This window comes from Schistocerca gregaria, unplaced genomic scaffold (assembly GCF_023897955.1).
Source record: "Schistocerca gregaria isolate iqSchGreg1 unplaced genomic scaffold, iqSchGreg1.2 ptg000066l, whole genome shotgun sequence".
NCBI classification, from domain to species: domain Eukaryota; kingdom Metazoa; phylum Arthropoda; class Insecta; order Orthoptera; family Acrididae; genus Schistocerca; species Schistocerca gregaria.
In genome coordinates, this window is record NW_026061707.1 from 5,134,207 (window position 1) to 5,148,682 (window position 14,476).

The 14,476-nt window shown below is 46.4% G+C and overlaps 5 non-coding genes across 5 annotated transcripts; all 5 read right to left on the reverse strand.

The window, feature by feature from the left end:
• Positions 1 to 4,695: 4,695 nt before the first annotated feature.
• Positions 4,696 to 4,768, reverse strand: Trnak-cuu (transfer RNA lysine (anticodon CUU)). The gene has a single exon. It is a non-coding gene; the product is annotated as a tRNA-Lys (tRNA).
• A 4,072-nt stretch (positions 4,769 to 8,840) lies between these two features.
• Trnak-cuu (transfer RNA lysine (anticodon CUU)) lies at positions 8,841 to 8,913 on the reverse strand. Its single transcript has one exon. It is a non-coding gene; the product is annotated as a tRNA-Lys (tRNA).
• Positions 8,914 to 10,340: 1,427 nt separating this feature from the next.
• Positions 10,341 to 10,413, reverse strand: Trnak-cuu (transfer RNA lysine (anticodon CUU)). The gene has a single exon. It is a non-coding gene; the product is annotated as a tRNA-Lys (tRNA).
• Positions 10,414 to 11,841: 1,428 nt separating this feature from the next.
• Positions 11,842 to 11,914, reverse strand: Trnak-cuu (transfer RNA lysine (anticodon CUU)). Its single transcript has one exon. It is a non-coding gene; the product is annotated as a tRNA-Lys (tRNA).
• Positions 11,915 to 13,342: 1,428 nt separating this feature from the next.
• Trnak-cuu (transfer RNA lysine (anticodon CUU)) lies at positions 13,343 to 13,415 on the reverse strand. The gene has a single exon. It is a non-coding gene; the product is annotated as a tRNA-Lys (tRNA).
• Between the last annotated feature and the right edge of the window lie 1,061 nt (positions 13,416 to 14,476).

Sequence of the window (14,476 nt, forward strand, 5' to 3'; positions counted from 1 at the left end):
ATCCTCAAAGGAAGAAGTCGAATTTTTGGAAATCAGTTGCGCGTCGTGGCCGTATAGCAAACAGTATCTGTGATGACGAACAATTAGGTTGTGAATATTTACCTTCTGTGTGTGAGGTTTCTTTGTCTTCTGTTTTTCGTTGTTTCTTTGCCTGAGTGTTTGTTTTGTGTCTTGCGTTGTATTGCGGCTTTTGCAGCATTAATTAAGTGGTATGGCTTCCCGGTTGTTTCCGCGGAAGTGTACTCTCAGTTTTCAGTTTAACAAGGCTACCAGGAATGTCCAACCGACATCGTTGGAAATTCACGAATGGATTGTGGACACGATTGGCATTACATCGGACCAGGTACATACGGCGTATTTTGATACAGAATTACTCTGCTTTTTTGTGAAATTGTTGAACCGGGTTTTGCTGGATAAGTTATTACTTAAACATGGTGAGCAAGTGTCGTTCCGTCATAGGGATGTTTCTGTTAGCAGTGTTACTGTCTCAAATGCTGAAATTACGTATACCACAGTTCGGGTTTACTATTCACCTCCTGAAGTTGACAACAGCTATCTTAAGGAAGCTTTGCTTGGTTATGGTACTGTTCGGTCAATTCGAAATGAACGTTGGTCTGCACAACATAAGCTGCAATGTTATAATGGTGTCAGATCAGTTGAAATGCATATTAAGTCTAATATACCGTCCCATCTGGTTGTATGCGGTTATCGTGTACATCTTACATATGAGGGACAGCTTGGTACATGTTTCCTATGTAATGAACATGGTCATGTTCGAGCTAATTGCCCTAAGCGGGTATTTGTGCTTAAAAATGGCCTAGCACAGCGCCGCAAATTAACGGTTGCCGATCTTGTGCCAGCAGCTTCCTCCACTGTTTCCTATCTGCCTCCTGCAGTAGCTTCTTCACAACAGGTGTCACCCTCCCTGCAGGTTTTCGTCCGCTACCCACTCGCCCAGACGTATCGGCTGCTCCTATACCGATTCCGTCTGTTACCAACAACAAACGCCATCGTGCTAGTGATACCGGTAGCACTGATGACGAAGCTGCTGTTTCGCAGCCGGTTTGCGAATCTGATGAGAGAATTCCAGAATCTCCCATGCCTGTTTCGGATTCTGTTCCCGCTGTGCCTCCTGCTTTGCCTGATGACGTCGAACTTGCTGCCAGGCCGTCGGCGCAAGAGCCACAACATTCGGTCGAGGTGTTGTTGACATCCCCACCGCCACAGGCATCACAACATGTTGACGACACTTCGGTGGAGACGGCTGTTTGTCGGAAAACCGCTCCTAGAACTGCGCGCTCCGCATTAGCAGACTCCAAACCTATCTTACCACCTCCTACACTTCCAATACCTACACATTCTGAAACCGGTGCCGATGTTCCTGATGCAGTTTTCCCTTGATGGCTCCTCCTTCTGACTCCTCTCGCCCTGCTAATCCTTCGGACGCTTTGGTTGACGTGCCTGATCTCGACCCCCCACTCCGCCTGCTCTTGAATCTGGTGTGCATCAGATACGTCGTCGGGAGAAAGTGCCCTCCAATCTCCACGCGGTGCGGAAGAAACATAAGCATGCGAAAGACGACTCTGATTCCGTTGATTCTGGACAATCACCCTCTGACATGTCTGATGTTGATGATATGGATGTAGTTGCTTCTAGTGTGGTGTAATTTGGGTTCATTTCTCATTTTTTGGTTGATGTTGCAGGCGTACACGTTTATTACCTTAAATATAAATGGCATTCAATCTGCTCTGAAGTTAGCGTCTCTGCAGCAGTTTATTTATGACTCTGCAGCTGATATTGTTTTCCTGCAGGAAGTCTCCGTTGCACACCTGTTTGTTCCTGGTTTTCGTACTATTATAAATTTTGCACCTGAGTTTTCTGCAGGTACTGCTTTCCTAATTCGTGACGGTATCCCCGTTACCGAAATTGAGCTTTTAGACTCGGGACGGGGCATTGGTTGTCGGTTATTTGACACGACCTTGGTTAACATTTACGCCCCCTCTGGTTCTAGCAAGCGGCAGGAAAGGTCTCGTTTTTATAAAGAGGATCTGATTTACCTTCTACGAAAAAATCCGGCGACCTTGATATTGGGGGGCGATTTTAATTGTGTGTTACAAGCTAAAGACCAATCCCCTCATTTTAATTATTGTTTCGAGCTACGTTCTCTTGTACGTCAATTACGACTACGCGATGCGTGGGAGGTTAAACACCCCACTTTAGTTAAATTTACATTTTTTACTGCCACCTCAAGTAGTCGACTTGACCGATTGTATATTTCTGATCCCCTTAGTGTTTCTGTTTTAGATGTAGATGTTATTCCAGCCAGTTTTACGGATCATTGTGCCCTAGCTGTTATAATTAATTTGGAGCGTCAACCTCTTAAACTTTATAGGCCGCTGTGGAAATTAAATGTCTCCTTGCTCGATGACCCTGACATCGAACCTCTAATACAGACGGCGTGGGACATTTGTTTACGTTCTCTGCGATACTATCCGTCTAAGCTTCATTGGTGGATCCACTGTGTGAAGCCAAAACTACGTCGCACTTTAATGTCCTACAGTTATAATAGAGCGCGAGATCTGAAACTGACTTTTGAGTATTACTATTCGGTGCTTCGCGAACTTTATGATAATTCTACAATGACATGTGCCCACCTTTCTGAGATTCGGAAAATTAAGGCCAAGCTTCTTAGTATTAAGCGGCTTCAGATGGAAGGATTGAAGATTAAATCTAAACCACCGTCCACGTTAGCACATGAAATGACTTCTATGTACCATCTGTTTCGTCACCACAAGAACCGTCGACGTGTATTGATTGACGGCCTTATGGCAGCTGATGGTCGCCGGCTTACCTTACAGAATCAAATAACCCATGAACTTACCTGCTACTATGAGACGTTATATACTGCGGCTGATTCTGATCCGATTGATGTTGACGAGATTTTAACTGCTATCCCACCAGTTTTAACAGAGGACCATAATGCGAAATTTTTAGCTCCTTTTACTGCAGACGAAATTTCAGCTTTCATTGCTTGTTCAGCATCTCACAAATCTCCTGGTCCTGATGGCCTACCTAAGGAGTTTTTTGTTAGTTTTGGCCAATTATAGGGCCTGTTTTTACGGATATTGTGAATGAAATCTTGAATGGTGGCACAATTCCAGCCAATTTCAAGAGAGGTACGGTTGTCCTGATACCAAAATCTGCTGGTTTGAAAACAGCTAGTGACTTTCGTCCTTTAACCCTTTTAAATTTTGACTATAAGACGGCCGCTAGGGCTGTTAATGCACGTCTATCCCTCTTGCTTACACCTGTGATACCTCCTTGTCCAAGCTGCTTTACAGGGCGCTCCATATTGACGTCTCTGGCGGGGTATCGTGATGTCGTGTCGATTGTCGCTGTCACCAATATTTCCTGTGCGCTTTTATTTGTTGATTTTAGTAAGGCCTTTGATCGTGTGTCCCATTCGTTTTTAGAGCTTCTGCTGCACCTGCTCGGTTTTAATGAACAGGCGCTGCTGGTACTTAAGAATATGACGACTGGCATTTCTGCTAAGATTGACATTAATGGCCACCTAACAAAGGTCATTGATAATCAACGTGGCTTCCCGCAAGGTAGTCCTTTATCCATGACCCTTTATGCTCTCTCCCTTCAACCACTCCTCACACGTCTCAACTCGACACTTCGTGGTCTTACGATCTCTGGGGTTAACCAGACGGCAACGGCTTATGCTGATGATTTGGTTGTTTTGCTTCGTTCCACCGCAGAAGTGACGCAGTTGAAAATGAAACTCGATAAATTTTCTGCGGCCTCAGGTTCTCGTATCAATCCCCGTAAAAGCAAGCTCCTGAATTTGCGGGGCATTGAACGTGTGGTTGCTACGTGGGTTACAGCTGTTGAACACTATACTCATTTAGGTATCTATCTTGAACGTTGTCCTCTTCGGATGGCTGCAAAAAATTGGCAAGTGGCCATTTCCAAGCTGCAAGGTGTTTTATTAGAACACTCATGGCGTTCGATACCGCTACTGCAAAAAAAGCGTGTATTAGACACTTATGTTTTATGTAAAGTATATTACGTTGCTCAGCTGTGAGAAATACATCTATAAAATGTAATTCAGACTGCCTCGTCCCACCTTATGCTGTACCGCTTTGGCAAAGGCTTTATCTGCGCCATTCGCCTTAATCACATCTGAGAGTAATTCTTAATAAAAGGCATGTCGCTAATTGTTCGTCATCACAGATACTGTTTGCTATACGGCCACGACGCGCAACTGATTTCCAAAATTCGACTTCTTCCTTTGAGGATGGAACTCACGACCCTTTACTAGTCCAGTGCTCTACCACTTAGCTAAAGGGGCGCGTCCTAGCGGTACTTCTGCGTACTTCGTCCTTACGGTCGTCTGGATCATCAGACTTCAGCTGACAACACTTCATATAACCGACTAATATTTGCAGCTATGGCGACCCATTACTGCTTGGCTACACATCTGACACGTAACCGATGTCCTCTCCAAACAACAACACTTGCATTTCAGAACATGTCTTTCACACATGTCTACAAAATCACCTTCACCTTCAAATACAGTTTCCTTGCGACTGACAGAGACGTAGGCTAAGTATAAAGTTGCTATTTCCATTACATCACGTTAATCAGAAAAACGGTAATTTACATCTGCAGCGGAACTAAATTCCGTTCCGCCCAGCGTGGGGCTCGAACCAACGACCCTGAGATTAAGAGTCTCATGCTCTACCGACTGAGCTAGCCGGGCTGCTTCGGTAACACTTGCCGATCAGCACGTCACACAGTACTCGTTTGGGTTGGGTGGTTCCATACAGAATCTCTCCATGCTGCCTAATGTTTTCCTAACGTCACACACGTCACGTACTTCACTTTTATTTCATAATCATTTCTGAGAGGTAAAGGAATTGCATGACAACCTGCAGAGCTAGTGGCGTCAAAATTAACACTCATACTTGATGTGACTCAAAAGGCGAACGAGTTACTTTCCGACGTTGTTTTAGATGTGCAAGTGCCAGTGGAAACTCGCGGTGACGGCACTCTGCCGACCATTTCGCTAATTAACACCGGTCTTGTAGTGTGTGTTTCTAGCTCAAGAGCAACTCCAAGCAGAAAATGGTCAACACCAACATTCAGACGGTTTCGTACTGCTCAAATTCTACATTAAAACGGTATGTTTCTTATTCAGAAATGATAAAACACGAGCGTGACAGCATTTGAACTTGTAATCATCAGAAGCGAAGTCCGACGCCTTATCCATTAGGCCACACAGTCACTGACGACCAAGTGCAACTTGTGTATGACTCATCTCGAAACGCTCACACCCCTGATAATTTGTGTTTTCGTTCTACACAGCCGCTGCCCTTGCTCTTTCCCACACATTCGTTACATTCAACCTCTTACGTGACCGACCAAATATAGACTGGGAAACAAGACCACACGCTTTGTGCATACGGAATCGAAGGCAGGGCGTGCCTCGCCGCATTTGCCACGATGGCCATTTGCTACTTCTGCAGAAGCGGCGGCGGCGACGACGACGACGACCGCGAGAGGCTGTGACATATGTGAGAAATACATCTATAAAATGTAATTCAGACTGCCTCGTCCCACCTTATGCTGTACCGCTTTGGCAAAGGCTTTATCCACTCTGTTCCAGAGTGAACTACGTGAAGTCAGAAGGCGAAGCTGGGAACACTATGTGCTCAGCCAGCTAGCTCTGGATCCATGGGGACTCCCCTATAAATTAGTCAGGGAGAAAATCCGCTCTCCTATGGAGCTATCTACAGTCAGGCACGGGGACAGGATGACGGAGTCCTGGCAGGAGACTGCTGGGGTCCTCCTCCGGTCCCTGCTGCCTGATGACAATGCGGATGGGGAGACAGAGGGACAACGGCAATTGCGAGAACAAGACCGTGAAATATATAATAATGACACGGCGGTCTACCCCTTCTCAGAAGAGGAGGTGGCGACCCACATAAAGCAACTTAAAAGAGGCAAAGCTCCTTGGCCAGACGGCATTGTGGCGGAGGTGGTGCAATTCCTGACACCCCAGCTGGTTGCCCCGCTTACCCACCTCTATAATGAGTGCCTGAGGCAACAACAGTTCCCAAGAAGGTGGAAAACTGGGAACGTCGTCATCATTAAGAAGGGACCGGACAAGGATCCTGCAGAAGTAAAGTCGTACAGGCCGATCTGCCTGTTAGATTTGTTTGGAAAAATCTTGGAAAAACTGCTGGCTGACAGACTGGTAGCACATAGAGTATTGTGCGGGATGAGCAGTAGGCAATTCGGTTTCAGGCCGGGGCGGTCGGCATCTGATGCAATCGCCCTGGCGGCCGAGGTCTGTGGCTCAACCCCGCACAAATACGTGGTGGGCATCATGGTGGACATCAGTGGCGCCTTCGACAACCTGTGGTGGCCCTCGCTCTTCTCCTGCTTGCGGGAGAAGGAGTGTCCAGGGCCGCTATATGGCTGCCTGAGGAGCTACTGTGAGGATCGGGAGGTCTGGCTATCATCCCCTAGCGAAAGGGTAGGGAAAGCTGTCACGAAAGGATGTCCCCAAGGATCGGTCCTAGGGCCGCTCTTTTGGGACATCCACATGGAGCCATTACTAGACAGCCTGCAACGAAGTGAGGATGTGCTAGAGGTGATAGCCTACGCTGATGACCTCCTCCTGATGGTCGGTGGCCGTAGCCGAGAGGACATAGAACCTAAAATAGAGAGAGCGTTAGACAGACTCCTACAGTGGTGACACACCACGAAAATGACCATATCACCAAGCAAATCGACATACTTACTACTTAAAGGACAACTAATCAGGAACCCTACGGTCAGAATTGACGGCACACCGGTATTGCGTAGACGAGACACACGTTACCTAGGAGTCATCATTGATGAGAAATGGAACTTCGGAAAACACATTGAAACTGTAACCCAAAAAGCTCTGCAAATATTAAACAACCTCATTTCCATAGGACACAAAAGATTTCACCTACCTCCACATCTCATTAAACTTTATCACAATAGTATCCTAACTTCAGTAGTGGGTTACGGCTCCGGGGTCTGGGCGCACAGACTCACGAGGGTTGTGCCCGCCATGGCAGTGAGAAGGGTTCAGAGAAGCATGGTTCTAAGATCTGTGGGCGCTTATAGAACATCTCCAGGAGGGGCCCTATTAGTCATAATGGGGCTCTGCCCACTTGACATCAAGATTAGGGAGCAAGCAGCCTGGTATTGGGCAAAAAAAGGGAACCAGGGGAAAATAGAAGAAATCATGGGTGTGAGGGTAGAGGACAAAAGGGGGATTAGAAGAAGGGGGGAAGAACTTTGGCAGGGGTCCTGGGAGACAGAAGAAACCGGTCGCAGAACCTTTCAGTTCTTGCCGAATGTGAGGGAGCGCTTAGAAATGAAGTACTTTCAGCCAACACGGGGACTGATCCATTTTCTCACTGGTCATGGACCCTACCCGACATACTTATGTCGGTTTGGGAAGAGGGCTACGCCAGCGTGTGACTGTGGCGCGCCGGAAGGCACTCCGGATCATGTGATTTACGAGTGCCCTCTCTTCAATGATGTAGCGACTACACTTCGAGACGGACTACCAAACCATGACACGTATCAACTCCTCAGACGTGAAGACACTTTTCAGATGATTAATACTCTGGCCAACGAGGTATCGCGGAAAGTGTTAAATGAATATCTGAGGGAGATTAACTAAGAATGTGAAATGAACACCGATATTGTCTAGATCCCTTTTCCCATACCGCCAGCGCGCGGACTGGCCGACTTACATCACAGTTGGGATCCGCCGCGCGCAGGATTAGGGGGAGGAGGGGTTAATCTCACCGACTTAGAGATGCACCGGATTTGACTTAGGATAAGTTAGCTCCGTAGGACTTAGAATAGGATATTATGTTAGGTTATGGAACTGCAGCGAGTTAACATCTTGGCCAGCCCAGTGCCGGGGGCAAGCTCTTTGGGGTTAGCCCGAAGAGCAAGGCTTGCAAAGTCGGTTTATATGTTCTACTGGCACATATGTGACGCTGCAGGTGTAGAAATTAGCAATTAGTGATAGTAATAGTTTCTTAAGTAGTAGGGATAGTTAGTATAATGCCCATTGTTGTAGTGACCTGTAGCACATCATATTTTGTAGCATGCTGCATGAAACAATAATAAATGTATTAATATTACGACCCACTAATGCTATTAAGGAAGTGGGTTAATATTGTATAATTATTATTATTAATGATGAATAAAGGTTTTTTTTTAATAAAAAAAAAGGCTTTATCTGCGCCATTCGCCTTAATAACATCTGAGAGTAATTCTTAATAAAAGGCATGTCGCTAATTGTTCGTCATCACAGATACTGTTTGCTATACGGCCACGACGCGCAACTGATTTCCAAAATTCGACTTCTTCCTTTGAGGATGGAACACACGACCCTTGGTTTACTAGTCCAGTGCTTTACCACTGAGCTAAAGGGGCGCGTCCTAGCGCTACTTTTGCGTACTTCGTCCTTACGGTCGTCTGGATCATCAGACTTCAGCTGACAACACTTCATATTACCGACTAATATTTGCAGCTATGGCGACCCATTACTGCTTGGCTACACATCTGACACGTAACCGATGTCCTCTCCAAACAACAACACTTGCATTTCAGAACATGTCTTTCACACATGTCTACAAAATCACCTTCACCTTCAAATACAGTTTCCTTGCGACTGACAGAGACGTAGGCAAAGTTTAAAGTTGCTATTTCCATTACATCACGTTAATCAGAAAAACGGTAATTTACATCTGCAGCGGAACAAAATTCCGTTCCGCCCAGCGTGGGGCTCGAACCCACGACCCTGAGATTAAGAGTCTCAGGCTCTACCGACTGAGCTAGCCGGGCTGCTTCGGTGAATATTTGCCGGGCAGCACGTCACACAGTACTCGTTTGGGTTGGGTGGTCCCATACAGAATCTCTCCATGCTGCCTAATGTTTTCCTAACGTCACACTCGTCACGTACTTCACTTTTATCTCATAATCATTTCTGAGAGGTAAAGGAATTGCATGACAACCTGCAGAGCTAGTGGCGTCAAAATTAACACTCATACTTGATGTGACTCAAAAGGCGAACGAGTTACTTTCCGACGTTGTTTTAGTTGTGCAAGTGCCAGTGGAAACTCGCGGTGACGGCACTCTGCCGACCATTTCGCTAGATAACACCGGTCTTGTAGTGTGTGTTTCAAGCTCAAGAACATCTCCAAGCAGAAAATGGTCATCAGCAACATTCAGACGGTTTCGTACTGCTCAAATGCTACATTAAAACGGTATGTTTCTTATTCAGAATTGATAAAACACGAGCGTGACAGCATTCGAACCTGTAATCTTCAGATCCAAAGTCCGACGCCTTATCCATTAGGCCACACAGTCACTGACGACCAAATGCAATTGTATATGACTCATCTCGCAACGCTCACACCCCTGATAATTTGTGTTTTCGTTCTACACAGCCGCTGCCCTTGCTCTTTCCCACCCATTCGTTACATTCAACCTCTTACGAGACCGACCAAATATAGAATGGGAAACAAGACCACACACTTTGTGCATACGGAATCGAAGGCAGGGCGTGCCTCGCCGCATTTGCCACGATGGCCATTTGCTACTTCTGCAGAAGCGGCGGCGGCGACGACGACGACGACCGCGAGAGGCTGTGACATATGTGAGAAATACATCTATAAAATGTAATTCAGACTGCCTCGTCCCACCTTATGCTGTACCGCTTTGGCAAAGGCTTTATCTGCGCCATTCGCCTTAATAACATCTGAGAGTAATTCTTAATAAAAGGCATGTCGCTAATTGTTCGTCATCACAGATACTGTTTGCTATTCGGCCACGACGCGCAACTGATTTCCAAAATTCGACTTCTTCCTTTGAGGATGGAACTCACGACCCTTGGTTTACTAGTCCAGTGCTCTACCACTGAGCTAAAGGGGCGCGTCCTAGCGTTACTTTTGCGAACTTCGTCCTTACGGTCGTCTTGATCATCAGACTTCAGCTGACAACACTTCATATTACTGACTAATATTTGCAGCTATGGTGACCCATTACTGCTTGGCTACACATCTGACACGTAACCGATGTCCTCTCCAAACAACAACACTTGCATTTCAGAACATGTCTTTCACACATGTCTAGAAAATCACCTTCACCTTCAAATACAGTTTCCTTGCGACTGACAGAGACGTAGGCAAAGTTTAAAGTTGCTATTTCCATTACATCACGTTAATCAGAAAAACGGTAATTTACATCTGCAGCGGAACAAAATTCCGTTCCGCCCAGCGTGGGGCTCGAACCCACGACCCTGAGATTAAGAGTCTCATGCTCTACCGACTGAGCTAGCCGGGCTGCTTCGGTGAATATTTGCCGGGCAGCACGTCACACAGTACTCGTTTGGGTTGGGTGGTCCCATACAGAATCTCTCCATGCTGCCTAATGTTTTCCTAACGTCACACTCGTCACGTACTTCACTTTTATCTCATAATCATTTCTGAGAGGTAAAGGAATTGCATGACAACCTGCAGAGCTAGTGGCGTCAAAATTAACACTCATACTTGATGTGACTCAAAAGGCGAACGAGTTACTTTCCGACGTTGTTTTAGATGTGCAAGTGCCAGTGGTAACTCGCGGTGATGGCACTCTGCCGACCATTTCGCTAGTTAACACCGGTCTTGTAGTGTGTGTTTCAAGCTCAAGAGCATCTCCAAGCAGAAAATGGTCAACAGCATCATTCACACGGTTTTGTACTGCTCAAATGCTACATTAAAACGGTATGTTTCTTTTTCAGAACTGATAAAACACGAGCGTGACAGCATTCGAACCTGTAATCTTCAGATCCGAAGTCCGACGCTTTATCCATTAGGCCACACAGTCACTGACGACCAAGTGCACCTTGTATATGACTCATCTCGAAACGCTCACACCCCTGATAATTTGTGTTTTCGTTCTACACAGCCGCTGATCTTGCTCTTTCCCACCCATTCGTTACATTCAACCTCTTACGTGACCGACCAAATATAGACTGGGAAACAAGACCACACACTTTGTGCATACGGAATCGAAGGCAGGGCGTGCCTCGCCGCATTTGCCACGATGGCCATTTGCTACTTCTGCAGAAGCGGCGGCGGCGACGACGACGACGACCGCGAGAGGCTCTGACATATGTGAGAAATACATCTATAAAATGTAATTCAGACTGCCTCGTCCCACCTTATGCTGTACCGCTTTGCCAAAGACTTTATCTGCGCCATTCGCCTTAATCACATCTGAGAGTAATTCTTAATAAAAGGCATGTCGCTAATTGTTCGTCATCACAGATACTGTTTGCTATACGGCCACGACGCGCAACTGATTTCCAAAATTCGACTTCTTCCTTTGAGGATGGAACTCACGACCCTTGATTTACTAGTCCAGTGCTCTACCACTGAGCTAAAGGGGCGCGTCCTAGCGGTACTTTTGCGTACTTCGTCCTTACGGTCGTCTGGATCATCAGACTTCAGCTGACAACGCTTCATATTACCAACTAGTATTTGCAGCTATGGCGACCCATTACTGCTTGGCTACACATCTGACACGTAACCGATGTCCTCTCGAAACAACAACACTTGCATTTCAGAACATGTCTTTCACACATGTCTACAAAATCACATTCACCTTCAAATACAGTTTCCTTGCGACTGACAGAGACGTAGGCAAAGTTTAAAGTTGCTATTTCCATTACATCACGTTAATCAGAAAAACGGTAATTTACATCTGCAGCGGAACAAAATTCAGTTTCGCCCAGCGTGGGGCTCGAACCCACGACCCTGAGATTAAGAGTCTCATGCTCTACCGACTGAGCTAGCCGGGCTGCTGGGGTGAATACATGCCGGGCAGCACGTTACTCAGTACCCGTTTGGGTTGGGTGGTCCCATACAGAATCTCTCCATGCTGCCTAATGTTTTCCTAACGTCACACTCGTCACGTACTTCACTTTTATTTCATTATCATTTCTGAGAGGTAAAGGAATTGCATGACAACCTGCAGAGCTAGTGGCGTCAAAATTAACACTCATCCTTGATGTGACTCAAAAGGCGAACGAGTTACTTTCCGACGTTGTTTTAGATGTGCAAGTGCCAGTGGAAACTCGCGGTGACAGCACTCTGCCGACCATTTCGCTAGTTAACACCGGTCTTGTAGTATGTGTTTCAAGCTCAAGAGCATCTCCAAGCAGAAAATGGTCAACAGCAACATTCAGACGGTTTCGTACTGCTCAAATGCTACATTAAAACGGTATGTTTCTTATTCAGAAATGATAAAACACGAGCGTGACAGCATTCGAACCTGTAATCTTCAGATCCGAAGTAGGACGCCTTATCCATTAGGCCACACAGTCATTGACGACCAAGTGCAACTTGTATATGACTCATCTCGAAACGCTCACACCCCTGATAATTTGTGTTTTCGTCCTACTCAGCCCCTGCCCTTGCTCTTTCCCACCCATTCGTTACATTCAACCTCTTACGTGACCGACCAAATATAGACTGGGAAACAAGACCACACACTTTGTGCATACGGAATCGAAGGCAGGGCGTGCCTCGCCGCATTTGCCACGATGGCCATTTGCTACTTCTGCAGAAGCGGCGGCGGCGACGACGACGACGACCGCGAGAGGCTCTGACATATGTGAGAAATACATCTATAAAATGTAATTCAGACTGCCTCGTCCCACCTTATGCTGTACCGCTTTCGCAAAGGCTTTATCTGCGCCATTCGCCTTAATCACATCTGAGAGTAATTCTTAATAAAAGGCACGTCGCTAATTGTTCGTCATCACAGGTACTGTTTGCTATACGGCCACGACGCGCAACTGATTTCCAAAATTCGACTTCTTCCTTTGAGGATGGAACTCACGACCCTTGATTTACTAGTCCAGTGCTCTACCACTGAGCTAAAGGGGCGCGTCCTAGCGCTACTTTTGCGTACTTCGTCCTTACGGTCGTCTGGATCATCAGACTTCAGCTGACAACGCTTCATATTACCAACTAATATTTGCAGCTATGGCGACCCATTACTGCTTGGCTACACATCTGACACGTAACCGATGTCCTCTCCAAACAACAACACTTGCATTTCAGAACATGTCTTTCACACACGTCTACAAATTCACCTTCACCTTCAAATACAGTTTCCTTGCGACTGACAGAGACGTAGGCAAAGTTTAAAGTTGCTATTTCCATTACATCACGTTAATCAGAAAAACGGTAATTTACATCTGCAGCGGAACAAAATTCCGTTCCGCCCAGCGTGGGGCTCGAACCCACGACCCTGAGATTAAGAGTCTCATGCTCTACCGACTGAGCTAGCCGGGCTGCTGGGGTGAATACATGCCGGGCAGCACGTTACTCAGTACCCGTTTGGGTTGGGTGATCCCATACAGAATCTCTCCATGCTGCCTAATGTTTTCCTAACGTCACACTCGTCACGTACTTCACTTTTATTTCATTATCATTTCTGAGAGGTAAAGGAATTGCATGACAACCTGCAGAGCTAGTGGCGTCAAAATTAACACTCATCCTTGATGTGACTCAAAAGGCGAACGAGTTACTTTCCGACGTTGTTTTAGATGTGCAAGTGCCAGTGGAAACTCGCGGTGACAGCACTCTGCCGACCATTTCGCTAGTTAACACCGGTCTTGTAGTATGTGTTTCAAGCTCAAGAGCATCTCCAAGCAGAAAATGGTCAACAGCAACATTCAGACGGTTTCGTACTGCTCAAATGCTACATTAAAACGGTATGTTTCTTATTCAGAAATGATAAAACACGAGCATGACAGCATTCGAACCTGTAATCTTCAGATCCGAAGTCCGACGCCTTATCCATTAGGCCACACAGTCACTGACGACCAAGTGCAACTTGTATATGACTCATCTCGAAACGCTCACACCCCTGATAATTTGTGTTTTCGTTCTACTCAGCCGCTGCCCTTGCTCTTTCCCACCCATTCGTTACATTCAACCTCTTACGTGACCGACCAAATATAGACTGGGAAACAAGACCACACACTTTGTGCATACGGAATCGAAGGCAGGGCGTGCCTCGCCGCATTTGCCACGATGGCCATTTGCTACTTCTGCAGAAGCGGCGGCGGCGACGACGACGACGACCGCGAGAGGCTCTGACATATGTGAGAAATACATCTATAAAATGTAATTCAGACTGCCTCGTCCCACCTTATGCTGTACCGCTTTCGCAAAGGCTTTATCTGCGCCATTCGCCTTAATCACATCTGAGAGTAATTCATAATAAAAGGCACGTCGCTAATTGTTCGTCATCACAGGTACTGTTTGCTATACGGCCACGACGCGCAACTGATTTCCAAAATTCGACTTCTTCCTTTGAGGATGGAACTCACGACCCTTGGTTTACTAGT